At 46.7% G+C, this 27964-nt stretch overlaps 11 non-coding genes across 11 annotated transcripts; all 11 read left to right on the top strand.

Moving 5' to 3' along the window:
• The first annotated feature begins 3280 nt into the window (after positions 1 to 3280).
• Positions 3281 to 3362, top strand: trnal-aag (transfer RNA leucine (anticodon AAG)). Its single transcript has one exon. It is a non-coding gene; the product is annotated as a tRNA-Leu (tRNA).
• Positions 3363 to 5277: 1915 nt separating this feature from the next.
• Positions 5278 to 5359, top strand: trnal-aag (transfer RNA leucine (anticodon AAG)). Its single transcript has one exon. It is a non-coding gene; the product is annotated as a tRNA-Leu (tRNA).
• Positions 5360 to 7293: 1934 nt separating this feature from the next.
• trnal-aag (transfer RNA leucine (anticodon AAG)) lies at positions 7294 to 7375 on the top strand. Its single transcript has one exon. It is a non-coding gene; the product is annotated as a tRNA-Leu (tRNA).
• A 1915-nt stretch (positions 7376 to 9290) lies between these two features.
• On the top strand, positions 9291 to 9372 carry trnal-aag (transfer RNA leucine (anticodon AAG)). Its single transcript has one exon. It is a non-coding gene; the product is annotated as a tRNA-Leu (tRNA).
• Positions 9373 to 11306: 1934 nt separating this feature from the next.
• trnal-aag (transfer RNA leucine (anticodon AAG)) lies at positions 11307 to 11388 on the top strand. The gene has a single exon. It is a non-coding gene; the product is annotated as a tRNA-Leu (tRNA).
• A 3928-nt stretch (positions 11389 to 15316) lies between these two features.
• On the top strand, positions 15317 to 15398 carry trnal-aag (transfer RNA leucine (anticodon AAG)). Its single transcript has one exon. It is a non-coding gene; the product is annotated as a tRNA-Leu (tRNA).
• Positions 15399 to 17332: 1934 nt separating this feature from the next.
• On the top strand, positions 17333 to 17414 carry trnal-aag (transfer RNA leucine (anticodon AAG)). The gene has a single exon. It is a non-coding gene; the product is annotated as a tRNA-Leu (tRNA).
• Positions 17415 to 19338: 1924 nt separating this feature from the next.
• Positions 19339 to 19420, top strand: trnal-aag (transfer RNA leucine (anticodon AAG)). Its single transcript has one exon. It is a non-coding gene; the product is annotated as a tRNA-Leu (tRNA).
• Positions 19421 to 21339: 1919 nt separating this feature from the next.
• trnal-aag (transfer RNA leucine (anticodon AAG)) lies at positions 21340 to 21421 on the top strand. The gene has a single exon. It is a non-coding gene; the product is annotated as a tRNA-Leu (tRNA).
• Positions 21422 to 23340: 1919 nt separating this feature from the next.
• On the top strand, positions 23341 to 23422 carry trnal-aag (transfer RNA leucine (anticodon AAG)). Its single transcript has one exon. It is a non-coding gene; the product is annotated as a tRNA-Leu (tRNA).
• Positions 23423 to 27381: 3959 nt separating this feature from the next.
• trnal-aag (transfer RNA leucine (anticodon AAG)) lies at positions 27382 to 27463 on the top strand. Its single transcript has one exon. It is a non-coding gene; the product is annotated as a tRNA-Leu (tRNA).
• Positions 27464 to 27964: the final 501 nt, after the last annotated feature.

Genomic DNA, 27964 nt, shown 5'->3' on the forward strand with positions numbered 1-27964 from the left:
TCTCCCAATCTATTGCCATTTAAATAATAATTTGCCCTCCCGTTCCTGCACCCAAGGTGGATAACTTCGCACTTGTCCACATTATAGTGCATCTGCCATTTATCCGCCCAATCGCCCAGTCTGTCCAAATCGCTCTGGAGCTTCCTGGTCTCTTCCTCTGAGCCCACCCCACCTCCTAGTTTAGTGTCGTCTGCAAATTTGGAAATGCTGCATCCGACTCCCTGATCCAGGTCATTAATGTAAATTGTGAACAGCTGGGGGCCCAGGACAGATCCCTGTGGTACCCCACTTGTTACTGCCTGCCATTCAGAAAATGAGCCGTTTATTCCAACTCTCTGTTTTCTATCTGACAGCCAGTTCCCTATCCACGCCAAAACTTTCCCCTTTATCCCATGAGCCTCAATTTTCCATGCTAATCTTTTATGTGGGACCTTATCGAAGGCCTTTTGGAAGTCCAGGTACACCACATCTACTGGCTCTCCCCCATCTATTCTACCAGTTACTCCCTCAAAAAATTCCAATAGATTAGTCAAGCACGATTTACCCTTTGTAAATCCATGTTGACTCTGTCCTATCCTGTCCCCATTTGCTAAGTGCTCCGCTATTTCATCCTTAATGATGGACTCCAGCATTTTGCCCACAACTGATGTAAGGCTTACAGGTCTGTAATTACCTGCTTTTTCCCTACCCCCCTTTTTGAATAGTGGGGTAACGTTAGCTACCCTCCAATCCATCGGCACTGTTCCCGAGTCTAATGAATTCTGAAAAATCATCCTTAGTGCATCCGCTATCTCTAGGGCCACCTCCTTCAGTACCCTAGGATGCATGTTATCAGGCCCTGGGGATTTGTCCACCTTCAATCCCTTTAGCTTCCTTAACACCATATCCTTAGAGATATTGATTTGCGTCAGTTCCTCCTTTGCCAATGTCCCTATTTTTCCCGATATCCCAGGGAGGTTTTTTGTGTCTTCCTTCGTAAAGACTGACCCAAAGTATGCATTTAGTTGATCTGCCATTTCCTTATTTCCCATTATATATTCCCCCGTATCTGACTGCAATGGACCAACTTTGGTTTTCACCAGTCTTTTCCTTTTGATATATTTATAAAAGCTTTTGGAGTTAGTTTTTATATTTTCCGCCAGCTTGTTTTCGTAAGCTATTTTGCCCCTCTTGATCATGCCCTTTGCCCTCCTTTGCTCTATCTTAAACTGTTCCCAATCTTCCGCTCTGGCGCTTTTTTTGGCTATTTTATACGCCCTATCTTTGGATTTTATGCTGTCTCTAATTTCCCCTGTTATCCACGGTTGAGTCACCTGCCTCGAATCCCACCGCTGCCAGATATTGCGACATTTATAAATTTCGTCGCTTCACCACCAGCAGTAAACCAGGCAGGCATGCCGGTTTTGGGTCACCTTTTCCTTCAGTTGCTATTGACAGGCTGATCCGAATCGCAGAATTTCCTCTGCTCCATAATTGGCCCGAACCCCGCACCGAACACTACAAACACCATCACCCAACCAACTGAATTCAGACCGTTCACTCACTCGTCCCCACACCTGCTGCCTCTCACTTATTCAGATGTACACCACGTTTACTCTTTCTTCCATTTCTTGCAATCTATCGACCGCGCCCCCCATCGCTGTCACTCTCGCACCCACCATCTCTCCGTCGTTTCCCCGTTCGCCCTTCCAATCTTGCCGGTTGAACAGCACCTCCCATTTGTTCCTGTGCTGCAATCCAATTAATTTAACACCAGTATCTTTTTGTCAATCGAACCTATCCAGACAGCGAAAGTTACATTAAGACATGGTTAAGAGAAGATCCATTCTGCAAACGAAAAGGGTGGGGAGGGGATCTGGACTCTGACTTCAGGATGAGAGTCAGATGTGTTTTTCATACCATTAGTCTGGGGAAGTTGTGATTAGGAGGGCAAATTTTTCCTATTGTTCTCTTCTCTTAAATTATGATAAATTTCAGGCTCAGTGCGTCAGGTTTTGTTATCACAATTTATGCTTTACTTACAGCAACTTCCTTCTTGCAAAAAACACAAGAACCTGCAACACAACTTTCAAAACACTTTATTCGCACCAACACAAGCTGCAAATGCTTCAAACTTGGAGCAGCCTTGGCCTTCCCCTTTCTCTCAACGCATTCCTGCAGCGCCGTGTCGCCAGCACCAGATGGTGCTCTTGGCCTTTACCCAACAGGCAATACCTTCACACAAAACGGAACCCCGTTACACAACACGGAGAACCTTTACACAACAGGAAACACATTGCTCAATAGCGGACATCTTTACAAAGCAGACAAAATCTCTAAACAACAGGGAAAATCTATAATCAGCAGCGATCATCTTTACACAGGAGGGAACAATTTTATATAACAGGGAACATCTTTACACTACAGGGAATTTCTTTGCACAGCAGAACGCACCATCATGCAAGTCTCTCTTTTCATCTCAGTCTCCGTTTCCCTGGCTGTCTACCTCCCTCTCTGTTTCTGTCGCAGTCTCGGTTTTCCCTCAGTCTCTGTCTCTGCCTCGTGTTAATCGCTCTGTCTGTCTCTCTCTCTCTTTGGTTTCCTCAGTGTCTTTCTCTGTCCCTCCATTTGTGTGGCCAGAAACACCCTTTCCGGATTCCTGTGTGTCATTTTGTGTGTGTCCCATTGTCGGTGTCGTAATACAGAGTGTCCTTGTGACATCGTGCAGCCATGTCAGCCTGCAAACACGGGCGCTGCGGGGTCCGGGTCTCTGGGCGGTTTCAGGGCCATGCTATAGTTTTCAACACAGGCTGGATGCTGAAATTTGTCTCGCTAACACACAGCACTGTGGGGCATCGGAACCTAAGCACCAGCCGGGATTGTTTGTTAACCGACAGCAGAGTGTAGCAGCGGAAGCGTGCTGGTCCCATAACCCAGAGGTCGATTGATCGTAAGCCTTCTTCTGCTAGTTGCATTCTTATATACACCAACAATAAAATGCTCTATTGCTACCCCAATCAAACGCACTTAATTTTATCACACTTTACTTACACCAACTTCCTGCTTGCAACACACAACAGGGATACATTTTGAATGAAATTTACAATGGGTGTGTTGCAGCAAACTTTTATTTATTAGTGTTGCCTTGTGAACACGTAGCTGCTTCTGATATAGTGGGTTGCATCAGAAGTGAGTTTGCCGTCCACGAATTTAATTTCCTTTTGTTTCCCCTGCTATTTACAAGGCCAGGCCACATTTCAATCACCAGTCACTAGTTTCAGATTCCTTAGCGCACTGACGTGGTAGCGTGGCCGAGCGGTCTAAGGCGCTGGATTAAGGCTCCAGTCTCTTCGGGGGCGTGGGTTCGAATCCCACCGCTGCCAGATATTGCGACATTTATAAATTTCGTCGCTTCACCACCAGCAGTAAACCAGGCAGGCATGCCGGTTTTGGGTCACCTTTTCCTTCAGTTGCTATTGACAGGCTGATCCGAATCGCAGAATTTCCTCTGCTACATAATTGGCCGAACACTTCAAACACCGTCACCCAGCCAACTGGATTCAGACCGTTCACTCACTCGTCCCCACACCTGCTGCCTCTCACTTATTCAGATGTGCACCACGTTTACTCTTTCTTCCATTTCTTGCAATCTATCGACCGCGCCCCCCATTGCTGTCATCTCTCCGTCGTTTCCCCGTTCGCCCTTCCAATCTTGCCGGTTCAACAGCACCTCCCATTTGTTCCTGTGCTGCAATCCAATTAATTTAACACCAGTATCTTTTTGTCAATCGAACCTATCCAGACAGCGAAAGTTACATTAAGACATGGTTAAGAGAAGATCCATTCTGCAAACTAAAAGGGTGGGGAGGGGATCTGGACTCTGACTTCAGGATGAGAGTCAGATGTGTTTTTCATACCATTAGTCTGGGGAAGTTGTGATTAGGAGGGCAAATTTTTCCTATTGTTCTCTTCTCTTAAATTATGATAAATTTCAGGCTCAGTGCGTCAGGTTTTGTTATCACAATTTATGCTTTACTTACAGCAACTTCCTTCTTGCAAAAAACACAAGAACCTGCAACACAACTTTCAAAACACTTTACTCGCACCAACATAAGCTGCAAATGCTGCAAACTTGGAGCAGCCTTGGCCTTACCCTTTCTCTCAACGCATTCCTGCAGCGCCGTGTCGCCAGCACCAGATGGTGCTCTTGGCCTTTACACAACATGCAATACTTTCACACAAAACGGAAGCCCGTTACACAACACGGAGAACCTTTACACAACAGCAAACAAATTACTCAATAGCGGACATCTTTACAAAGCAGACAAAATCTCTAAACAACAGGGAAAATCTATAATCAGCAGCGATCATCTTTACACAGGAGGGAACAATTTTATATAACAGGGAACATCTTTGCACTACAGGGAATTTCTTTGCACAGCAGAACGCACCTTCATGCAAGTCTCTCTCTTCATCTCAGTCTCCGTTTCCCTGGCTGTCTACCTCCCTCTCTGTTTCTCTCGCAGTCTCGGTTTTCCCTCAGTCTCTGTCTCTGCCTCGTGTTAATCGCTCTGTCTGTCTCTCTCTCTCTTTGGTTTCTTCACTGTCTTTCTCTGTCCCTCCATTTGTGTGGCCAGAAACACCCTTTCCGGATTCCTGTGTGTCATTTTGTGTGTGTCCCATTGTCGGTGTCGTAATACAGAGTGTCCTTGTGACATCGTGCAGCCATGTCAGCCTGCAAACACGGGTGCTGCGGGGTCCGGGTCTCTGGGCGGTTTCAGGGCCATGCTATAGTTTTCAACACAGGCTGGATGCTGAAATTTGTCTCGCTAACACACAGCACTGTGGGGCATCGGAACCTAAGCACCAGCCGGGATTGTTTGTTAACCGACAGCAGAGTGTAGCAGCGGAAGCGTGCTGGTCCCATAACCCAGAGGTCGATTGATCGTAAGCCTTCTTCTGCTAGTTGCATTCTTATATACACCAACAATAAAATGCTCTATTGCTACCCCAATCAAACGCACTTAATTTTATCACACTTTACTTACACCAACTTCCTGCTTGCAACACACAACAGGGATACATTTTGAATGAAATTTACAATGGGTGTGTTGCAGCAAACTTTTATTTATTAGTGTTGCCTTGTGAACACGTAGCTGCTTCTGATATAGTGGGTTGCATCAGAAGTGAGTTTGCCGTCCACGAATTTAATTTCCTTTTGTTTCCCCTGCTATTTACAAGGCCAGGCCACATTTCAATCACCAGTCACTAGTTTCAGATTCCTTAGCGCACTGACGTGGTAGCGTGGCCGAGCGGTCTAAGGCGCTGGATTAAGGCTCCAGTCTCTTCGGGGGCGTGGGTTCGAATCCCACCGCTGCCAGATATTGCGACATTTATAAATTTCGTCGCTTCACCACCAGCAGTAAACCAGGCAGGCATGCCGGTTTTGGGTCACCTTTTCCTTCAGTTGCTATTGACAGGCTGATCCGAATCGCAGAATTTCCTCTGCTCCATAATTGGCCCGAACCCCGCACCAAACACCATCACCCAACCAACTGAATTCAGACCGTTCACTCACTCGTCCCCACACCTGCTGCCTCTCACTTATTCAGATGCACACCACGTTTACTCTTTCTTCCATTTCTTGCAATCTATCGACCGCGCCCCCCATTGCTGACACTCTCGCACCCACCATCTCTCCGTCGTTTCCCCGTTCGCCCTTCCAATCTTGCCGGTTGAACAGCACCTCCCATTTGTTCCTGTGCTGCAATCCAATTAATTTAACACCAGTATCTTTTTGTCAATCGAACCTATCCAGACAGCGAAAGTTACATTAAGACATGGTTAAGAGAAGATCCATTCTGCAAACGAAAAGGGTGAGGAGGGGATCTGGACTCTGACTTCACGATGAGAGTCAGATGTGTTTTTCATACCATTAGTCTGGGGAAGTTGTGATTAGGAGGGCAAATTTTTCCTATTGTTCTCTTCTCTTAAATTATGATAAATTTCAGGCTCAGTGCGTCAGGTTTTGTTATCGCAATTTATGCTTTACTTACAGCAACTTCCTTCTTGCAAAAAACACAAGAACCTGCAACACAACTTTCAAAACACTTTATTCGCACCAACATAAGCTGCAAATGCTGCAAACTTGGAGCAGCCTTGGCCTTACCCTTTCTCTCAACGCATTCCTGCAGCGCCGGGTCGCCAGCACCAGATGGTGCTCTTGGCCTTTACACAACAGGCAATACCTTCACACAAAACGGAAGCCCGTTACACAACACGGAGAACCTTTACACAACAGGAAACACATTACTCAATAGCGGACATCTTTACAAAGCAGACAAAATCTCTAAACAAAAGGGAAAATCTAGAATCAGCAGCGATCATCTTTACACAGGAGGGAACAATTTTATATAACAGGGAACATCTTTACACTACAGGGAATTTCTTTGCACAGCAGAACGCACCTTCATGCAAGTCTCTCTCTTCATCTCAGTCTCCGTTTCCCTGGCTGTCTACCTCCCTCTCTGTTTCTCTCGCAGTCTCGGTTTTCCCTCAGTCTCTGTCTCTGCCTCGTGTTAATCGCTCTGTCTGTCTCTCTCTCTCTTTGGTTTCTTCAGTGTCTTTCTCTGTCCCTCCATTTGTGTGGCCAGAAACACCCTTTCCGGATTCCTGTGTGTCATTTTGTGTGTGTCCCATTGTCGGTGTCGTAATACAGAGTGTCCTTGTGACATCGTGCAGCCATGTCAGCCTGCAAACACGGGTGCTGCGGGGTCCGGGTCTCTGGGCGGTTTCAGGGCCGTGCTACAGTTTTCAACACAGGCTGGATGCTGAAATTTGTCTCGCTAACACACAGCACTGTGGGGCATCGGAACCTAAGCACCAGCCGGGATTGTTTGTTAACCGACAGCAGAGTGTAGCAGCGGAAGCGTGCTGGTCCCATAACCCAGAGGTCGATTGATCGTAAGCCTTCTTCTGCTAGTTGCATTCTTATATACACCAACAATAAAATGCTCTATTGCTACCCCAATCAAACGCACTTAATTTTATCACACTTTACTTACACCAACTTCCTGCTTGCAACACACAACAGGGATAAATTTTGAATGAAATTTACAATGGGTGTGTTGCAGCAAACTTTTATTTATTAGTGTTGCCTTGTGAACACGTAGCTGCTTCTGATATAGTGGGTTGCATCAGAAGTGAGTTTGCCGTCCACGAATTTAATTTCCTTTTGTTTCCCCTGCTATTTACAAGACCAGGCCACATTTCAATCACCAGTCACTAGTTTCAGATTCCTTAGCGCACTGACGTGGTAGCGTGGCCGAGCGGTCTAAGGCGCTGGATTAAGGCTCCAGTCTCTTCGGGGGCGTGGGTTCGAATCCCACCGCTGCCAGATATTGCGACATTTATAAATTTCGTCGCTTCACCACCAGCAGTAAACCAGGCAGGCATGCCGGTTTTGGGTCACCTTTTCCTTCAGTTGCTATTGACAGGCTGATCCGAATCGCAGAATTTCCTCTGCTACATAATTGGCCGAACACTTCAAACACCGTCACCCAGCCAACTGGATTCAGACCGTTCACTCACTCGTCCCCACACCTGCTGCCTCTCACTTATTCAGATGTGCACCACGTTTACTCTTTCTTCCATTTCTTGCAATCTATCGACCGCGCCCCCCATTGCTGTCATCTCTCCGTCGTTTCCCCGTTCGCCCTTCCAATCTTGCCGGTTCAACAGCACCTCCCATTTGTTCCTGTGCTGCAATCCAATTAATTTAACACCAGTATCTTTTTGTCAATCGAACCTATCCAGACAGCGAAAGTTACATTAAGACATGGTTAAGAGAAGATCCATTCTGCAAACTAAAAGGGTGGGGAGGGGATCTGGACTCTGACTTCAGGATGAGAGTCAGATGTGTTTTTCATACCATTAGTCTGGGGAAGTTGTGATTAGGAGGGCAAATTTTTCCTATTGTTCTCTTCTCTTAAATTATGATAAATTTCAGGCTCAGTGCGTCAGGTTTTGTTATCACAATTTATGCTTTACTTACAGCAACTTCCTTCTTGCAAAAAACACAAGAACCTGCAACACAACTTTCAAAACACTTTACTCGCACCAACATAAGCTGCAAATGCTGCAAACTTGGAGCAGCCTTGGCCTTACCCTTTCTCTCAACGCATTCCTGCAGCGCCGTGTCGCCAGCACCAGATGGTGCTCTTGGCCTTTACACAACATGCAATACTTTCACACAAAACGGAAGCCCGTTACACAACACGGAGAACCTTTACACAACAGCAAACAAATTACTCAATAGCGGACATCTTTACAAAGCAGACAAAATCTCTAAACAACAGGGAAAATCTATAATCAGCAGCGATCATCTTTACACAGGAGGGAGCAATTTTATATAACAGGGAACATCTTTGCACTACAGGGAATTTCTTTGCACAGCAGAACGCACCTTCATGCAAGTCTCTCTCTTCATCTCAGTCTCCGTTTCCCTGGCTGTCTACCTCCCTCTCTGTTTCTCTCGCAGTCTCGGTTTTCCCTCAGTCTCTGTCTCTGCCTCGTGTTAATCGCTCTGTCTGTCTCTCTCTCTCTTTGGTTTCTTCACTGTCTTTCTCTGTCCCTCCATTTGTGTGGCCAGAAACACCCTTTCCGGATTCCTGTGTGTCATTTTGTGTGTGTCCCATTGTCGGTGTCGTAATACAGAGTGTCCTTGTGACATCGTGCAGCCATGTCAGCCTGCAAACACGGGTGCTGCGGGGTCCGGGTCTCTGGGCGGTTTCAGGGCCATGCTATAGTTTTCAACACAGGCTGGATGCTGAAATTTGTCTCGCTAACACACAGCACTGTGGGGCATCGGAACCTAAGCACCAGCCGGGATTGTTTGTTAACCGACAGCAGAGTGTAGCAGCGGAAGCGTGCTGGTCCCATAACCCAGAGGTCGATTGATCGTAAGCCTTCTTCTGCTAGTTGCATTCTTATATACACCAACAATAAAATGCTCTATTGCTACCCCAATCAAACGCACTTAATTTTATCACACTTTACTTACACCAACTTCCTGCTTGCAACACACAACAGGGATACATTTTGAATGAAATTTACAATGGGTGTGTTGCAGCAAACTTTTATTTATTAGTGTTGCCTTGTGAACACGTAGCTGCTTCTGATATAGTGGGTTGCATCAGAAGTGAGTTTGCCGTCCACGAATTTAATTTCCTTTTGTTTCCCCTGCTATTTACAAGGCCAGGCCACATTTCAATCACCAGTCACTAGTTTCAGATTCCTTAGCGCACTGACGTGGTAGCGTGGCCGAGCGGTCTAAGGCGCTGGATTAAGGCTCCAGTCTCTTCGGGGGCGTGGGTTCGAATCCCACCGCTGCCAGATATTGCGACATTTATAAATTTCGTCGCTTCACCACCAGCAGTAAACCAGGCAGGCATGCCGGTTTTGGGTCACCTTTTCCTTCAGTTGCTATTGACAGGCTGATCCGAATCGCAGAATTTCCTCTGCTCCATAATTGGCCCGAACCCCGCACCAAACACCATCACCCAACCAACTGAATTCAGACCGTTCACTCACTCGTCCCCACACCTGCTGCCTCTCACTTATTCAGATGCACACCACGTTTACTCTTTCTTCCATTTCTTGCAATCTATCGACCGCGCCCCCCATTGCTGACACTCTCGCACCCACCATCTCTCCGTCGTTTCCCCGTTCGCCCTTCCAATCTTGCCGGTTGAACAGCACCTCCCATTTGTTCCTGTGCTGCAATCCAATTAATTTAACACCAGTATCTTTTTGTCAATCGAACCTATCCAGACAGCGAAAGTTACATTAAGACATGGTTAAGAGAAGATCCATTCTGCAAACGAAAAGGGTGAGGAGGGGATCTGGACTCTGACTTCACGATGAGAGTCAGATGTGTTTTTCATACCATTAGTCTGGGGAAGTTGTGATTAGGAGGGCAAATTTTTCCTATTGTTCTCTTCTCTTAAATTATGATAAATTTCAGGCTCAGTGCGTCAGGTTTTGTTATCGCAATTTATGCTTTACTTACAGCAACTTCCTTCTTGCAAAAAACACAAGAACCTGCAACACAACTTTCAAAACACTTTATTCGCACCAACATAAGCTGCAAATGCTGCAAACTTGGAGCAGCCTTGGCCTTACCCTTTCTCTCAACGCATTCCTGCAGCGCCGGGTCGCCAGCACCAGATGGTGCTCTTGGCCTTTACACAACAGGCAATACCTTCACACAAAACGGAAGCCCGTTACACAACACGGAGAACCTTTACACAACAGGAAACACATTACTCAATAGCGGACATCTTTACAAAGCAGACAAAATCTCTAAACAAAAGGGAAAATCTAGAATCAGCAGCGATCATCTTTACACAGGAGGGAACAATTTTATATAACAGGGAACATCTTTACACTACAGGGAATTTCTTTGCACAGCAGAACGCACCTTCATGCAAGTCTCTCTCTTCATCTCAGTCTCCGTTTCCCTGGCTGTCTACCTCCCTCTCTGTTTCTCTCGCAGTCTCGGTTTTCCCTCAGTCTCTGTCTCTGCCTCGTGTTAATCGCTCTGTCTGTCTCTCTCTCTCTTTGGTTTCTTCAGTGTCTTTCTCTGTCCCTCCATTTGTGTGGCCAGAAACACCCTTTCCGGATTCCTGTGTGTCATTTTGTGTGTGTCCCATTGTCGGTGTCGTAATACAGAGTGTCCTTGTGACATCGTGCAGCCATGTCAGCCTGCAAACACGGGTGCTGCGGGGTCCGGGTCTCTGGGCGGTTTCAGGGCCGTGCTACAGTTTTCAACACAGGCTGGATGCTGAAATTTGTCTCGCTAACACACAGCACTGTGGGGCATCGGAACCTAAGCACCAGCCGGGATTGTTTGTTAACCGACAGCAGAGTGTAGCAGCGGAAGCGTGCTGGTCCCATAACCCAGAGGTCGATTGATCGTAAGCCTTCTTCTGCTAGTTGCATTCTTATATACACCAACAATAAAATGCTCTATTGCTACCCCAATCAAACGCACTTAATTTTATCACACTTTACTTACACCAACTTCCTGCTTGCAACACACAACAGGGATAAATTTTGAATGAAATTTACAATGGGTGTGTTGCAGCAAACTTTTATTTATTAGTGTTGCCTTGTGAACACGTAGCTGCTTCTGATATAGTGGGTTGCATCAGAAGTGAGTTTGCCGTCCACGAATTTAATTTCCTTTTGTTTCCCCTGCTATTTACAAGACCAGGCCACATTTCAATCACCAGTCACTAGTTTCAGATTCCTTAGCGCACTGACGTGGTAGCGTGGCCGAGCGGTCTAAGGCGCTGGATTAAGGCTCCAGTCTCTTCGGGGGCGTGGGTTCGAATCCCACCGCTGCCAGATATTGCGACATTTATAAATTTCGTCGCTTCACCACCAGCAGTAAACCATGCCGGTTTTGGGTCACCTTTTCCTTCAGTTGCTATTGACAGGCTGATCCGAATCGCAGAATTTCCTCTGCTCCATAATTGGCCTGAACCCCGCACCGAACACCCAACCAACTGAATTCAGACCGTTCACTCACTCGTCCCCACACCTGCTGCCTCTCACTTATTCAGATGCACACCACGTTTACTCTTTCTTCCATTTCTTGCAATCTATCGACCGCGCCCCCCCATTGCTGTCACTCTCGCACCCACCATCTCTCCGTCCTTTCCCCGTTCGCCCTTCCAATCTTGCCCGTTGAACAGCACCTCCCATTTGTTCCTGTGCTGCAATCCAATTAATTTAACACCAGTATCTTTTTGTCAATCGAACCTATCCAGACAGCGAAAGTTACATTAAGACATGGTTAAGAGAAGATCCATTCTGCAAACGAAAAGGGTGAGGAGGGGATCTGGACTCTGACTTCAGGATGAGAGTCAGATGTGTTTTTCATACCATTAGTCTGGGGAAGTTGTGATTAGGAGGGCAAATTTTTCCTATTGTTCTCTTCTCTTAAATTATGATAAATTTCAGGCTCAGTGCGTCAGGTTTTGTGATCACAATTTATGCTTTACTTACAGCAACTTCCTTCTTGCAAAAAACACAAGAACCTGCAACACAACTTTCAAAACACTTTATTCGCACCAACATAAGCTGCAAATGCTGCAAACTTGGAGCAGCCTTGGCCTTACCCTTTCTCTCAACGCATTCCTGCAGCGCCGGGTCGCCAGCACCAGATGGTGCTCTTGGCCTTTACACAACAGGCAATACCTTCACACAAAACGGAAGCCCGTTACACAACACGGAGAACCTTTACACAACAGGAAACACATTACTCAATAGCGGACATCTTTACAAAGCAGACAAAATCTCTAAACAACAGGGAAAATCTATAATCAGCAGCGATCATCTTTACACAGGAGGGAACAATTTTAGAAACAGGGAACTACAGGGAATTTCTTTGCACAGCAGAACGCACCTTCATGCAAGTCTCTCTCTTCATCTCAGTCTCCGTTTCCCTGGCTGTCTACCTCCCTCTCTGTTTCTCTCGCAGCCTCGGTTTTCCCTCAGTCTCTGTCTCTGCCTCGTGTTAATCGCTCTGTCTGTCTCTCTCTCTCTCTTTTGTTTCACCAGTGTCTTTCTCTGTCCCTCCATTTGTGTGGCCAGAAACACCCTTTCCGGATTCCTGTGTGTCATTTTGTGTGTGTCCCATTGTCGGTGTCGTAATACAGAGTGTCCTTGTGACATCGTGCAGCCATGTCAGCCTGCAAACACGGGTGCTGCGGGGTCCGGGTCTCTGGGCGGTTTCAGGGCCATGCTATAGTTTTCAACACAGGCTGGATGCTGAAATTTGTCTCGCTAACACACAGCACTGTGGGGCATCGGAACCTAAGCACCAGCCGGGATTGTTTGTTAACCGACAGCAGAGTGTAGCAGCGGAAGCGTGCTGGTCCCATAACCCAGAGGTCGATTGATCGTAAGCCTTCTTCTGCTAGTTGCATTCTTATATACACCAACAATAAAATGCTCTATTGCTACCCCAATCAAACGCACTTAATTTTATCACACTTTACTTACACCAACTTCCTGCTTCCAACACACAACAGGGATAAATTTTGAATGAAATTTACAATGGGTGTGTTGCAGCAAACTTTTATTTATTAGCGTTGCCTTGTGAACACGTAGCTGCTTCTGATATAGTGGGTTGCATCAGAAGTGAGTTTGCCGTCCACGAATTTAATTTCCGTTTGTTTCCCCTGCTATTTACAAGACCAGGCCACATTTCAATCACCAGTCACTAGTTTCAGATTCCTTAGCGCACTGACGTGGTAGCGTGGCCGAGCGGTCTAAGGCGCTGGATTAAGGCTCCAATCTCTTCGGGGGCGTGGGTTCGAATCCCACCGCTGCCAGATATTGCGACATTTATAAATTTCGTCGCTTCACCACCAGCAGTAAACCAGGCAGGCATGCCGGTTTTGGGTCACCTTTTCCTTCAGTTGCTATTGACAGGCTGATCCGAATCGCAGAATTTCCTCTGCTCCATAATTGGCCCGAACCCCGCACCAAACACCATCACCCAACCAACTGAATTCAGACCGTTCACTCACTCGTCCCCACACCTGCTGCCTCTCACTTATTCAGATGCACACCACGTTTACTCTTTCTTCCATTTCTTGCAATCTATCGACCGCGCCCCCCATTGCTGACACTCTCGCACCCACCATCTCTCCGTCGTTTCCCCGTTCGCCCTTCCAATCTTGCCGGTTGAACAGCACCTCCCATTTGTTCCTGTGCTGCAATCCAATTAATTTAACACCAGTATCTTTTTGTCAATCGAACCTATCCAGACAGCGAAAGTTACATTAAGACATGGTTAAGAGAAGATCCATTCTGCAAACGAAAAGGGTGGGGAGGGGATCTGGACTCTGACTTCAGGATGAGAGTCAGATGTGTTTTTCATACCATTAGTCTGGGGAAGTTGTGATTAGGAGGGCAAATTTTTCCTATTGTTCTCTTCTCTTAAATTATGATAAATTTCAGGCTCAGTGCGTCAGGTTTTGTTATCACAATTTATGCTTTACTTACAGCAACTTCCTTCTTGCAAAAAACACAAGAACCTGCAACACAACTTTCAAAACACTTTATTCGCACCAACATAAGCTGCAAATGCTGCAAACTTGGAGCAGCCTTGGCCTTACCCTTTCTCTCAACGCATTCCTGCAGCGCCGTGTCGTCAGCAACAGATGGTGCTCTTGGCCTTTACACAACAGGCAATACCTTCACACAAAACGGAACCCCGTTACACAACACGGAGAACCTTTAGACAACAGCAAACACATTACTCAATAGCGGACATCTTTACAAAGCAGACAAAATCTCTAAACAACAGGGAAAATCTATAATCAGCAGCGATCATCTTTACACAGGAGGGAACAATTTTATATAACCGGGAACATCTTTACACTACAGGGAATTTCTTTGCACAGCAGAACGCACCTTCATGCAAGTCTCCCTCTTCACCTCAGTCTCCGTTTCCCTGGCTGTCTACCTCCCTCTCTGTTTCTCTCGCAGTCTCGGTTTTCCCTCAGTCTCTGTCTCTGCCTCGTGTTAATCGCTCTGTCTGTCTCTCTCTCTCTTTGGTTTCTTCAGTGTCTTTCTCTGTCCCTCCGTTTGTGTGGCCAGAAACACCCTTTCCGGATTCCTGTGTGTCATTTTGTGTGTGTCCCATTGTCGGTGTCGTAATACAGAGTGTCCTTGTGACATCGTGCAGCCATGTCAGCCTGCAAACACGGGTGCTGCGGGGTCCGGGTCTCTGGGCGGTTTCAGGGCCATGCTATAGTTTTCAACACAGGCTGGATGCTGAAATTTGTCTCGCTAACACACAGCACTGTGGGGCATCGGAACCTAAGCACCAGCCGGGATTGTTTGCTAACCGACAGCAGAGTGTAGCAGCGGAAGCGTGCTGGTCCCATAACCCAGAGGTCGATTGATCGTAAGCCTTCTTCTGCTAGTTGCATTCTTATATACACCAACAATAAAATGCTCTATTGCTACCCCAATCCAACGCACTTAATTTTATCACACTTTACTTACACCAACTTCCTGCTTCCAACACACAACAGGGATAAATTTTGAATGAAATTTACAATGGGTGTGTTGCAGCAAACTTTTATTTATTAGCGTTGCCTTGTGAACACGTAGCTGCTTCTGATATAGTGGGTTGCATCAGAAGTGAGTTTGCCGTCCACGAATTTAATTTCCGTTTGTTTCCCCTGCTATTTACAAGACCAGGCCACATTTCAATCACCAGTCACTAGTTTCAGATTCCTTAGCGCACTGACGTGGTAGCGTGGCCGAGCGGTCTAAGGCGCTGGATTAAGGCTCCAGTCTCTTCGGGGGCGTGGGTTCGAATCCCACCGCTGCCAGATATTGCGACATTTATAAATTTCGTCGCTTCACCACCAGCAGTAAACCAGGCAGGCATGCCGGTTTTGGGTCACCTTTTCCTTCAGTTGCTATTGACAGGCTGATCCGAATCGCAGAATTTCCTCTGCTCCATAATTGGCCCGAACCCCGCACCGAACACTACAAACACCGTCACCCAACCAACTGAGTTCAGACCGTTCACTCACTCGTCCCCACACCTGCTGCCTCTCACTTATTCAGATGTGCACCACGTTTACTCTTTCTTCCATTTCTTGCAATCTATCGACCGCGCCCCCCGTTGCTGTCACTCTCGCACCCACCATCTCTCCGTCCTTTCCCCGTTCGCCCTTCCAATCTTGCCCGTTGAACAGCACCTCCCATTTGTTCCTGTGCTGCAATCCAATTAATTTAACACCAGTATCTTTTTGTCAATCGAACCTATCCAGACAGCGAAAGTTACATTAAGACATGGTTAAGAGAAGATCCATTCTGCAAACGAAAAGGGTGAGGAGGGGATCTGGACTCTGACTTCAGGATGAGAGTCAGATGTGTTTTTCATACCATTAGTCTGGGGAAGTTGTGATTAGGAGGGCAAATTTTTCCTATTGTTCTCTTCTCTTAAATTATGATAAATTTCAGGCTCAGTGCGTCAGGTTTTGTTATCACAATTTATGCTTTACTTACAGCAACTTCCTTCTTGCAAAAAACACAAGAACCTGCAACACAACTTTCAAAACACTTTATTCGCACCAACATAAGCTGCAAATGCTGCAAACTTGGAGCAGCCTTGGCCTTACCCTTTCTCTCAACGCATTCCTGCAGCGCCGGGTCGCCAGCACCAGATGGTGCTCTTGGCCTTTACACAACAGGCAATACCTTCACACAAAACGGAAGCCCGTTACACAACACGGAGAACCTTTACACAACAGGAAACACATTACTCAATAGCGGACATCTTTACAAAGCAGACAAAATCTCTAAACAACAGGGAAAATCTATAATCAGCAGCGATCATCTTTACACAGGAGGGAACAATTTTAGAAACAGGGAACTACAGGGAATTTCTTTGCACAGCAGAACGCACCTTCATGCAAGTCTCTCTCTTCATCTCAGTCTCCGTTTCCCTGGCTGTCTACCTCCCTCTCTGTTTCTCTCGCAGCCTCGGTTTTCCCTCAGTCTCTGTCTCTGCCTCGTGTTAATCGCTCTGTCTGTCTCTCTCTCTCTCTTTTGTTTCACCAGTGTCTTTCTCTGTCCCTCCATTTGTGTGGCCAGAAACACCCTTTCCGGATTCCTGTGTGTCATTTTGTGTGTGTCCCATTGTCGGTGTCGTAATACAGAGTGTCCTTGTGACATCGTGCAGCCATGTCAGCCTGCAAACACGGGTGCTGCGGGGTCCGGGTCTCTGGGCGGTTTCAGGGCCATGCTATAGTTTTCAACACAGGCTGGATGCTGAAATTTGTCTCGCTAACACACAGCACTGTGGGGCATCGGAACCTAAGCACCAGCCGGGATTGTTTGTTAACCGACAGCAGAGTGTAGCAGCGGAAGCGTGCTGGTCCCATAACCCAGAGGTCGATTGATCGTAAGCCTTCTTCTGCTAGTTGCATTCTTATATACACCAACAATAAAATGCTCTATTGCTACCCCAATCAAACGCACTTAATTTTATCACACTTTACTTACACCAACTTCCTGCTTCCAACACACAACAGGGATAAATTTTGAATGAAATTTACAATGGGTGTGTTGCAGCAAACTTTTATTTATTAGCGTTGCCTTGTGAACACGTAGCTGCTTCTGATATAGTGGGTTGCATCAGAAGTGAGTTTGCCGTCCACGAATTTAATTTCCGTTTGTTTCCCCTGCTATTTACAAGACCAGGCCACATTTCAATCACCAGTCACTAGTTTCAGATTCCTTAGCGCACTGACGTGGTAGCGTGGCCGAGCGGTCTAAGGCGCTGGACTAAGGCTCCAGTCTCTTCGGGGGCGTGGGTTCGAATCCCACCGCTGCCAGATATTGCGACATTTATAAATTTCGTCGCTTCACCACCAGCAGTAAACCAGGCAGGCATGCCGGTTTTGGGTCACCTTTTCCTTCAGTTGCTATTGACAGGCTGATCCGAATCGCAGAATTTCCTCTGCTCCATAATTGGCCCGAACCCCGCACCGAACACTGCAAACACCGTCACCCAACCAACTGGATTCAGACCGTTCACTCACTCGTCCCCACACCTGCTGCCTCTCACTTATTCAGATGTGCACCACGTTTACTCTTTCTTCCATTTCTTGCAATCTATCGACCGCGCCCCCCGTTGCTGTCACTCTCGCACCCACCATCTCTCCGTCCTTTCCCCGTTCGCCCTTCCAATCTTGCCCGTTGCCCATTTGTTCCTGTGCTGCAATCCAATTAATTTAACACCAGTATCTTTTTGTCAATCGAACCTATCCAGACAGCGAAAGTTACATTAAGACATGGTTAAGAGAAGATCCATTCTGCAAACGAAAAGGGTGAGGAGGGGATCTGGACTCTGACTTCAGGATGAGAGTCAGATGTGTTTTTCATACCATTAGTCTGGGGAAGTTGTGATTAGGAGGGCAAATTTTTCCTATTGTTCTCTTCTCTTAAATTATGATAAATTTCAGGCTCAGTGCGTCAGGTTTTGTTATCACAATTTATGCTTTACTTACAGCAACTTCCTTCTTGCAAAAAACACAAGAACCTGCAACACAACTTTCAAAACACTTTATTCGCACCAACATAAGCTGCAAATGCTGCAAACTTGGAGCAGCCTTGGCCTTACCCTTTCTCTCAACGCATTCCTGCAGCGCCGGGTCGCCAGCACCAGATGGTGCTCTTGGCCTTTACACAACAGGCAATACCTTCACACAAAACGGAAGCCCGTTACACAACACGGAGAACCTTTACACAACAGGAAACACATTACTCAATAGCGGACATCTTTACAAAGCAGACAAAATCTCTAAACAACAGGGAAAATCTATAATCAGCAGCGATCATCTTTACACAGGAGGGAACAATTTTAGAAACAGGGAACTACAGGGAATTTCTTTGCACAGCAGAACGCACCTTCATGCAAGTCTCTCTCTTCATCTCAGTCTCCGTTTCCCTGGCTGTCTACCTCCCTCTCTGTTTCTCTCGCAGCCTCGGTTTTCCCTCAGTCTCTGTCTCTGCCTCGTGTTAATCGCTCTGTCTGTCTCTCTCTCTCTCTTTTGTTTCACCAGTGTCTTTCTCTGTCCCTCCATTTGTGTGGCCAGAAACACCCTTTCCGGATTCCTGTGTGTCATTTTGTGTGTGTCCCATTGTCGGTGTGGTAATACAGAGTGTCCTTGTGACATCGTGCAGCCATGTCAGCCTGCAAACACGGGTGCTGCGGGGTCCGGGTCTCTGGGCGGTTTCAGGGCCATGCTATAGTTTTCAACACAGGCTGGATGCTGAAATTTGTCTCGCTAACACACAGCACTGTGGGGCATCGGAACCTAAGCACCAGCCGGGATTGTTTGTTAACCGACAGCAGAGTGTAGCAGCGGAAGCGTGCTGGTCCCATAACCCAGAGGTCGATTGATCGTAAGCCTTCTTCTGCTAGTTGCATTCTTATATACACCAACAATAAAATGCTCTATTGCTACCCCAATCAAACGCACTTAATTTTATCACACTTTACTTACACCAACTTCCTGCTTCCAACACACAACAGGGATAAATTTTGAATGAAATTTACAATGGGTGTGTTGCAGCAAACTTTTATTTATTAGCGTTGCCTTGTGAACACGTAGCTGCTTCTGATATAGTGGGTTGCATCAGAAGTGAGTTTGCCGTCCACGAATTTAATTTCCGTTTGTTTCCCCTGCTATTTACAAGACCAGGCCACATTTCAATCACCAGTCACTAGTTTCAGATTGCTTAGCGCACTGACGTGGTAGCGTGGCCGAGCGGTCTAAGGCGCTGGACTAAGGCTCCAGTCTCTTCGGGGGCGTGGGTTCGAATCCCACCGCTGCCAGATATTGCGACATTTATAAATTTCGTCGCTTCACCACCAGCAGTAAACCAGGCAGGCATGCCGGTTTTGGGTCACCTTTTCCTTCAGTTGCTATTGACAGGCTGATCCGAATCGCAGAATTTCCTCTGCTCCATAATTGGCCCGAACCCCGCACCGAACACCCAACCAACTGAATTCAGACCGTTCACTCACTCGTCCCCACACCTGCTGCCTCTCACTTATTCAGATGTGCACCACGTTTACTCTTTCTTCCATTTCTTGCAATCTATCGACCGCGCCCCCCGTTGCTGTCACTCTCGCACCCACCATCTCTCCGTCCTTTCCCCGTTCGCCCTTCCAATCTTGCCCGTTGAACAGCACCTCCCATTTGTTCCTGTGCTGCAATCCAATTAATTTAACACCAGTATCTTTTTGTCAATCGAACCTATCCAGACAGCGAAAGTTACATTAAGACATGGTTAAGAGAAGATCCATTCTGCAAACGAAAAGGGTGAGGAGGGGATCTGGACTCTGACTTCAGGATGAGAGTCAGATGTGTTTTTCATACCATTAGTCTGGGGAAGTTGTGATTAGGAGGGCAAATTTTTCCTATTGTTCTCTTCTCTTAAATTATGATAAATTTCAGGCTCAGTGCGTCAGGTTTTGTTATCACAATTTATGCTTTACTTACAGCAACTTCCTTCTTGCAAAAAACACAAGAACCTGCAACACAACTTTCAAAACACTTTATTCGCACCAACATAAGCTGCAAATGCTGCAAACTTGGAGCAGCCTTGGCCTTACCCTTTCTCTCAACGCATTCCTGCAGCGCCGGGTCGCCAGCACCAGATGGTGCTCTTGGCCTTTACACAACAGGCAATACCTTCACACAAAACGGAAGCCCGTTACACAACACGGAGAACCTTTACACAACAGGAAACACATTACTCAATAGCGGACATCTTTACAAAGCAGACAAAATCTCTAAACAACAGGGAAAATCTATAATCAGCAGCGATCATCTTTACACAGGAGGGAACAATTTTAGAAACAGGGAACTACAGGGAATTTCTTTGCACAGCAGAACGCACCTTCATGCAAGTCTCTCTCTTCATCTCAGTCTCCGTTTCCCTGGCTGTCTACCTCCCTCTCTGTTTCTCTCGCAGCCTCGGTTTTCCCTCAGTCTCTGTCTCTGCCTCGTGTTAATCGCTCTGTCTGTCTCTCTCTCTCTCTTTTGTTTCACCAGTGTCTTTCTCTGTCCCTCCATTTGTGTGGCCAGAAACACCCTTTCCGGATTCCTGTGTGTCATTTTGTGTGTGTCCCATTGTCGGTGTCGTAATACAGAGTGTCCTTGTGACATCGTGCAGCCATGTCAGCCTGCAAACACGGGTGCTGCGGGGTCCGGGTCTCTGGGCGGTTTCAGGGCCATGCTATAGTTTTCAACACAGGCTGGATGCTGAAATTTGTCTCGCTAACACACAGCACTGTGGGGCATCGGAACCTAAGCACCAGCCGGGATTGTTTGTTAACCGACAGCAGAGTGTAGCAGCGGAAGCGTGCTGGTCCCATAACCCAGAGGTCGATTGATCGTAAGCCTTCTTCTGCTAGTTGCATTCTTATATACACCAACAATAAAATGCTCTATTGCTACCCCAATCCAACGCACTTAATTTTATCACACTTTACTTACACCAACTTCCTGCTTGCAACACACAAGAGGGATAAATTTTGAATGAAATTTACAATGGGTGTGCTGCAGCAAACTTTTATTTATTAGTGTTGCCTTGTGAACACGTAGCTGCTTCTGATATAGTGGGTTGCATCAGAAGTGAGTTTGCCGTCCACGAATTTAATTTCCTTTTGTTTCCCCTGCAATTGACAAGACCAGGCCACATTTCAATCACCAGTCACTAGTTTCAGATTCCTTAGCGCACTGACGTGGTAGCGTGGCCGAGCGGTCTAAGGCGCTGGATTAAGGCTCCAGTCTCTTCGGGGGCGTGGGTTCGAATCCCACCGCTGCCAGATATTGCGACATTTATAAATTTCGTCGCTTCACCACCAGCAGTAAACCAGGCAGGCATGCCGGTTTTGGGTCACCTTTTCCTTCAGTTGCTATTGACAGGCTGATCCGAATCGCAGAATTTCCTCTGCTCCATAATTGGCCTGAACCCCGCACCGAACACCCAACCAACTGAATTCAGACCGTTCACTCACTCGTCCCCACACCTGCTGCCTCTCACTTATTCAGATGTACACCACGTTTACTCTTTCTTCCATTTCTTGCAATCTATCGACCGCGCCCCCCATTGCTGTCACTCTCGCACCCACCATCTCTCCGTCCTTTCCCCGTTCGCCCTTCCAATCTTGCCGGTTGAACAGCACCTTCCTGTGCTGCAATCCAATTAATTTAACACCAGTATCTTTTTGTCAATCGAACCTATCCAGACAGCGAAAGTTACATTAAGACATGGTTAAGAGAAGATCCATTCTGCAAAAGAAAAGGGTGGGGAGGGGATCTGGACTCTGACTTCAGGATGAGAGTCAGATGTGTTTTTCATACCATTAGTCTGGGGAAGTTATGATTAGGAGGGCAAATTTTTCCTATTGTTCTCTTCTCTTAAATTATGATAAATTTCAGGCTCAGTGCGTCAGGTTTTGTTATCACAATTTATGCTTTACTTACAGCAACTTCCTTCTTGCAAAAAACACAAGAACCTGCAACACAACTTTCAAAACACTTTATTCGCACCAACATAAGCTGCAAATGCAGCAAACTTGGAGCAGCCTTGGCCTTACCCTTTCTCTCAACGCATTCCTGCAGCGCCGTGTCGCCAGCACCAGATGGTGCTCTTGGCCTTTACACAACAGGCAATACCTTCACACAAAACGGAACCCCGTTACACAACACGGAGAACCTTTACACAACAGGAAACACATTACTCAATAGCGGACATCTTTACAAAGCAGACAAAATCTCTAAACAACAGGGAAAATCTATAATCAGCAGCGATCATCTTTACACAGGAGGGAACAATTTTATATAACAGGGTACATCTTTACACTACAGGGAATTTCTTTGCACAGCAGAACGCACCTTCATGCAAGTCTCTCTCTTCATCTCAGTCTCCGTTTCCCTGGCTGTCTACCTCCCTCTCTGTTTCTCTCGCAGTCTCGGTTTTCCCTCAGTCTCTGTCTCTGCCTCGTGTTAATCGCTCTGTCTGTCTCTCTCTCTCTTTGGTTTCTTCACTGTCTTTCTCTGTCCCTCCATTTGTGTGGCCAGAAACACCCTTTCCGGATTCCTGTGTGTCATTTTGTGTGTGTCCCATTGTCCGTGTCGTAATACAGAGTGTCCTTGTGACATCGTGCAGCCATGTCAGCCTGCAAACACGGGTGCTGCGGGGTCCGGGTCTCTGGGCGGTTTCAGGGCCATGCTATAGTTTTCAACACAGGCTGGATGCTGAAATTTGTCTCGCTAACACACAGCACTGTGGGGCATCGGAACCTAAGCACCAGCCGGGATTGTTTGTTAACCGACAGCAGAGTGTAGCAGCGGAAGCGTGCTGGTCCCATAACCCAGAGGTCGATTGATCGTAAGCCTTCTTCTGCTAGTTGCATTCTTATATACACCAACAATAAAATGCTCTATTGCTACCCCAATCCAACGCACTTAATTTTATCACACTTTACTTACACCAACTTCCTGCTTGCAACACACAACAGGGATAAATTTTGAATGAAATTTACAATGGGTGTGTTGCAGCAAACTTTTATTTATTAGCGTTGCCTTGTGAACACGTAGCTGCTTCTGATATAGTGGGTTGCATCAGAAGTGAGTTTGCCGTCCACGAATTTAATTTCCTTTTGTTTCCCCTGCTATTTACAAGAGCAGGCCACATTTCAATCACCAGTCACTAGTTTCAGATTCCTTAGCGCACTGACGTGGTAGCGTGGCCGAGCGGTCTAAGGCGCTGGATTAAGGCTCCAGTCTCTTCGGGGGCGTGGGTTCGAATCCCACCGCTGCCAGATATTGCGACATTTATAAATTTCGTCGCTTCACCACCAGCAGTAAACCAGGCAGGCATGCCGGTTTTGGGTCACCTTTTCCTTCAGTTGCTATTGACAGGCTGATCCGAATCGCAGAATTTCCTCTGCTCCATAATTGGCCTGAACCCCGCACCGAACACTACAAACACCGTCACCCAACCAACTGAATTCAGACCGTTCACTCACTCGTCCCCACACCTGCTGCCTCTCACTTATTCAGATGTACACCACGTTTACTCTTTCTTCCATTTCTTGCAATCTATCGACCGCGCCCCCCATCGCTGTCACTCTCGCACCCACCATCTCTCCGTCGTTTCCCCGTTCGCCCTTCCAATCTTGCCGGTTGAACAGCACCTCCCATTTGTTCCTGTGCTGCAATCCAATTAATTTAACACCAGTATCTTTTTGTCAATCGAACCTATCCAGACAGCGAAAGTTACATTAAGACATGGTTAAGAGAAGATCCATTCTGCAAACGAAAAGGGTGGGGAGGGGATCTGGACTCTGACTTCAGGATGAGAGTCAGATGTGTTTTTCATACCATTAGTCTGGGGAAGTTGTGATTAGGAGGGCAAATTTTTCCTATTGTTCTCTTCTCTTAAATTATGATAAATTTCAGGCTCAGTGCGTCAGGTTTTGTTATCACAATTTATGCTTTACTTACAGCAACTTCCTTCTTGCAAAAAACACAAGAACCTGCAACACAACTTTCAAAACACTTTATTCGCACCAACATAAGCTGCAAATGCTGCAAACTTGGAGCAGCCTTGGCCTTACCCTTTCTCTCAACGCATTCCTGCAGCGCCGTGTCGCCAGCACCAGATGGTGCTCTTGGCCTTTACCCAACAGGCAATACCTTCACACAAAACGGAAGCCCGTTACACAACACGGAGAACCTTTACACAACAGGAAACACGTTACTCAATAGTGGACATCTTTACAAAGCAGACAAAATCTCTAAACAACAGGGAAAATCTATAATCAGCAGCGATCATCTTTACACAGGAGGGAACAATTTTATATAACAGGGAACATCTTTACACTACAGGGAATTTCTTTGCACAGCAGAACGCACCTTCATGCAAGTCTCTCTCTTCATCTCAGTCTCCGTTTCCCTGGCTGTCTACCTCCCTCTCTGTTTCTCTCGCAGTCTCGGTTTTCCCTCAGTCTCTGTCTCTGCCTCGTGTTAATCGCTCTGTCTGTCTCTCTCTCTCTTTGGTTTCTTCAGTGTCTTTCTCTGTCCCTCCATTTGTGTGGCCAGAAACACCCTTTCCGGACTCCTGTGTGTCATTTTGTGTGTGTCCCATTGTCGGTGTCGTAATACAGAGTGTCCTTGTGACATCGTGCAGCCATGTCAGCCTGCAAACACGGGTGCTGCGGGGTCCGGGTCTCTGGGCGGTTTCAGGGCCATGCTATAGTTTTCAACTCAGGCTGGATGCTGAAATTTGTCTCGCTAACACACAGCACTGTGGGGCATCGGAACCTAAGCACCAGCCGGGATTGTTTGTTAACCGACAGCAGAGTGTAGCAGCGGAAGCGTGCTGGTCCCATAACCCAGAGGTCGATTGATCGTAAGCCTTCTTCTGCTAGTTGCATTCTTATATACACCAACAATAAAATGCTCTATTGCTACCCCAATCAAACGCACTTAATTTTATCACACTTTACTTACACCAACTTCCTGCTTGCAACACACAACAGGGATAAATTTTGAATGAAATTTACAATGGGTGTGTTGCAGCAAACTTTTATTTATTAGTGTTGCCTTGTGAACACGTAGCTGCTTCTGATATAGTGCGTTGCATCAGAAGTGAGTTTGCCGTCCACGAATTTAATTTCCTTTTGTTTCCCCTGCTATTTACAAGACCAGGCCACATTTCAATCACCAGTCACTAGTTTCAGATTCCTTAATGCACTGACGGGGTAGCGTGGCCGAGCGGTCTAAGGCGCTGGATTAAGGCTCCAGTCTCTTCGGGGGCGTGGGTTCGAATCGCACCGCTGCCAGATATTGCGACATTTATAAATTTCGTCGCTTCACCACCAGCAGTAAACCAGGCAGGCATGCCGGTTTTGGGTCACCTTTTCCTTCAGTTGCTATTGACAGGCTGATCCGAATCGCAGAATTTCCTCTGCTCCATAATTGGCCCGAACCCCGCACCAAACACCATCACCCAACCAACTGAATTCAGACCGTTCACTCACTCGTCCCCACACCTGCTGCCTCTCACTTATTCAGATGCACACCACGTTTACTCTTTCTTCCATTTCTTGCAATCTATCGACCGCGCCCCCCATTGCTGACACTCTCGCACCCACCATCTCTCCGTCGTTTCCCCGTTCGCCCTTCCAATCTTGCCGGTTGAACAGCACCTCCCATTTGTTCCTGTGCTGCAATCCAATTAATTTAACACCAGTATCTTTTTGTCAATCGAACCTATCCAGACAGCGAAAGTTACATTAAGACATGGTTAAGAGAAGATCCATTCTGCAAACGAAAAGGGTGGGGAGGGGATCTGGACTCTGACTTCAGGATGAGAGTCAGATGTGTTTTTCATACCATTAGTCTGGGGAAGTTGTGATTAGGAGGGCAAATTTTTCCTATTGTTCTCTTCTCTTAAATTATGATAAATTTCAGGCTCAGTGCGTCAGGTTTTGTTATCACAATTTATGCTTTACTTACAGCAACTTCCTTCTTGCAAAAAACACAAGAACCTGCAACACAACTTTCAAAACACTTTATTCGCACCAACATAAGCTGCAAATGCTGCAAACTTGGAGCAGCCTTGGCCTTACCCTTTCTCTCAACGCATTCCTGCAGCGCCGTGTCGTCAGCAACAGATGGTGCTCTTGGCCTTTACACAACAGGCAATACCTTCACACAAAACGGAACCCCGTTACACAACACGGAGAACCTTTAGACAACAGCAAACACATTACTCAATAGCGGACATCTTTACAAAGCAGACAAAATCTCTAAACAACAGGGAAAATCTATAATCAGCAGCGATCATCTTTACACAGGAGGGAACAATTTTATATAACCGGGAACATCTTTACACTACAGGGAATTTCTTTGCACAGCAGAACGCACCTTCATGCAAGTCTCCCTCTTCACCTCAGTCTCCGTTTCCCTGGCTGTCTACCTCCCTCTCTGTTTCTGTCGCAGTCTCGGTTTTCCCTCAGTCTCTGTCTCTGCCTCGTGTTAATCGCTCTGTCTGTCTCTCTCTCTCTTTGGTTTCTTCAGTGTCTTTCTCTGTCCCTCCGTTTGTGTGGCCAGAAACACCCTTTCCGGATTCCTGTGTGTCATTTTGTGTGTGTCCCATTGTCGGTGTCGTAATACAGAGTGTCCTTGTGACATCGTGCAGCCATGTCAGCCTGCAAACACGGGTGCTGCGGGGTCCGGGTCTCTGGGCGGTTTCAGGGCCATGCTATAGTTTTCAACACAGGCTGGATGCTGAAATTTGTCTCGCTAACACACAGCACTGTGGGGCATCGGAACCTAAGCACCAGCCGGGATTGTTTGCTAGCCGACAGCAGAGTGTAGCAGCGGAAGCGTGCTGGTCCCATAACCCAGAGGTCGATTGATCGTAAGCCTTCTTCTGCTAGTTGCATTCTTATATACACCAACAATAAAATGCTCTATTGCTACCCCAATCCAACGCACTTAATTTTATCACACTTTACTTACACCAACTTCCTGCTTCCAACACACAACAGGGATAAATTTTGAATGAAATTTACAATGGGTGTGTTGCAGCAAACTTTTATTTATTAGTGTTGCCTTGTGAACACGTAGCTGCTTCTGATATAGTGGGTTGCATCAGAAGTGAGTTTGCCGTCCACGAATTTAATTTCCGTTTGTTTCCCCTGCTATTTACAAGACCAGGCCACATTTCAATCACCAGTCACTAGTTTCAGATTCCTTAGCGCACTGACGTGGTAGCGTGGCCGAGCGGTCTAAGGCGCTGGATTAAGGCTCCAGTCTCTTCGGGGGCGTGGGTTCGAATCCCACCGCTGCCAGATATTGCGACATTTATAAATTTCGTCGCTTCACCACCAGCAGTAAACCAGGCAGGCATGCCGGTTTTGGGTCACCTTTTCCTTCAGTTGCTATTGACAGGCTGATCCGAATCGCAGAATTTCCTCTGCTCCATAATTGGCCTGAACCCCGCACCGAACACTACAAACACCGTCACCCAACCAACTGAATTCAGACCGTTCACTCACTCGTCCCCACACCTGCTGCCTCTCACTTATTCAGATGTGCACCACGTTTACTCTTTCTTCCATTTCTTGCAATCTATCGACCGCGCCCCCCATCGCTGTCACTCTCGCACCCACCATCTCTCCGTCGTTTCCCCGTTCGCCCTTCCAATCTTGCCGGTTGAACAGCACCTCCCATTTGTTCCTGTGCTGCAATCCAATTAATTTAACACCAGTATCTTTTTGTCAATCGAACCTATCCAGACAGCGAAAGTTACATTAAGACATGGTTAAGAGAAGATCCATTCTGCAAACGAA

The sequence above is a fragment of the Somniosus microcephalus genome, unplaced genomic scaffold (genome assembly GCF_052327205.1).
Source record: "Somniosus microcephalus isolate GS21.2 unplaced genomic scaffold, FLI_Smic_1.0 unresolved_chr9, whole genome shotgun sequence".
Classification (NCBI taxonomy): Eukaryota; Metazoa; Chordata; class Chondrichthyes; order Squaliformes; family Somniosidae; genus Somniosus; species Somniosus microcephalus.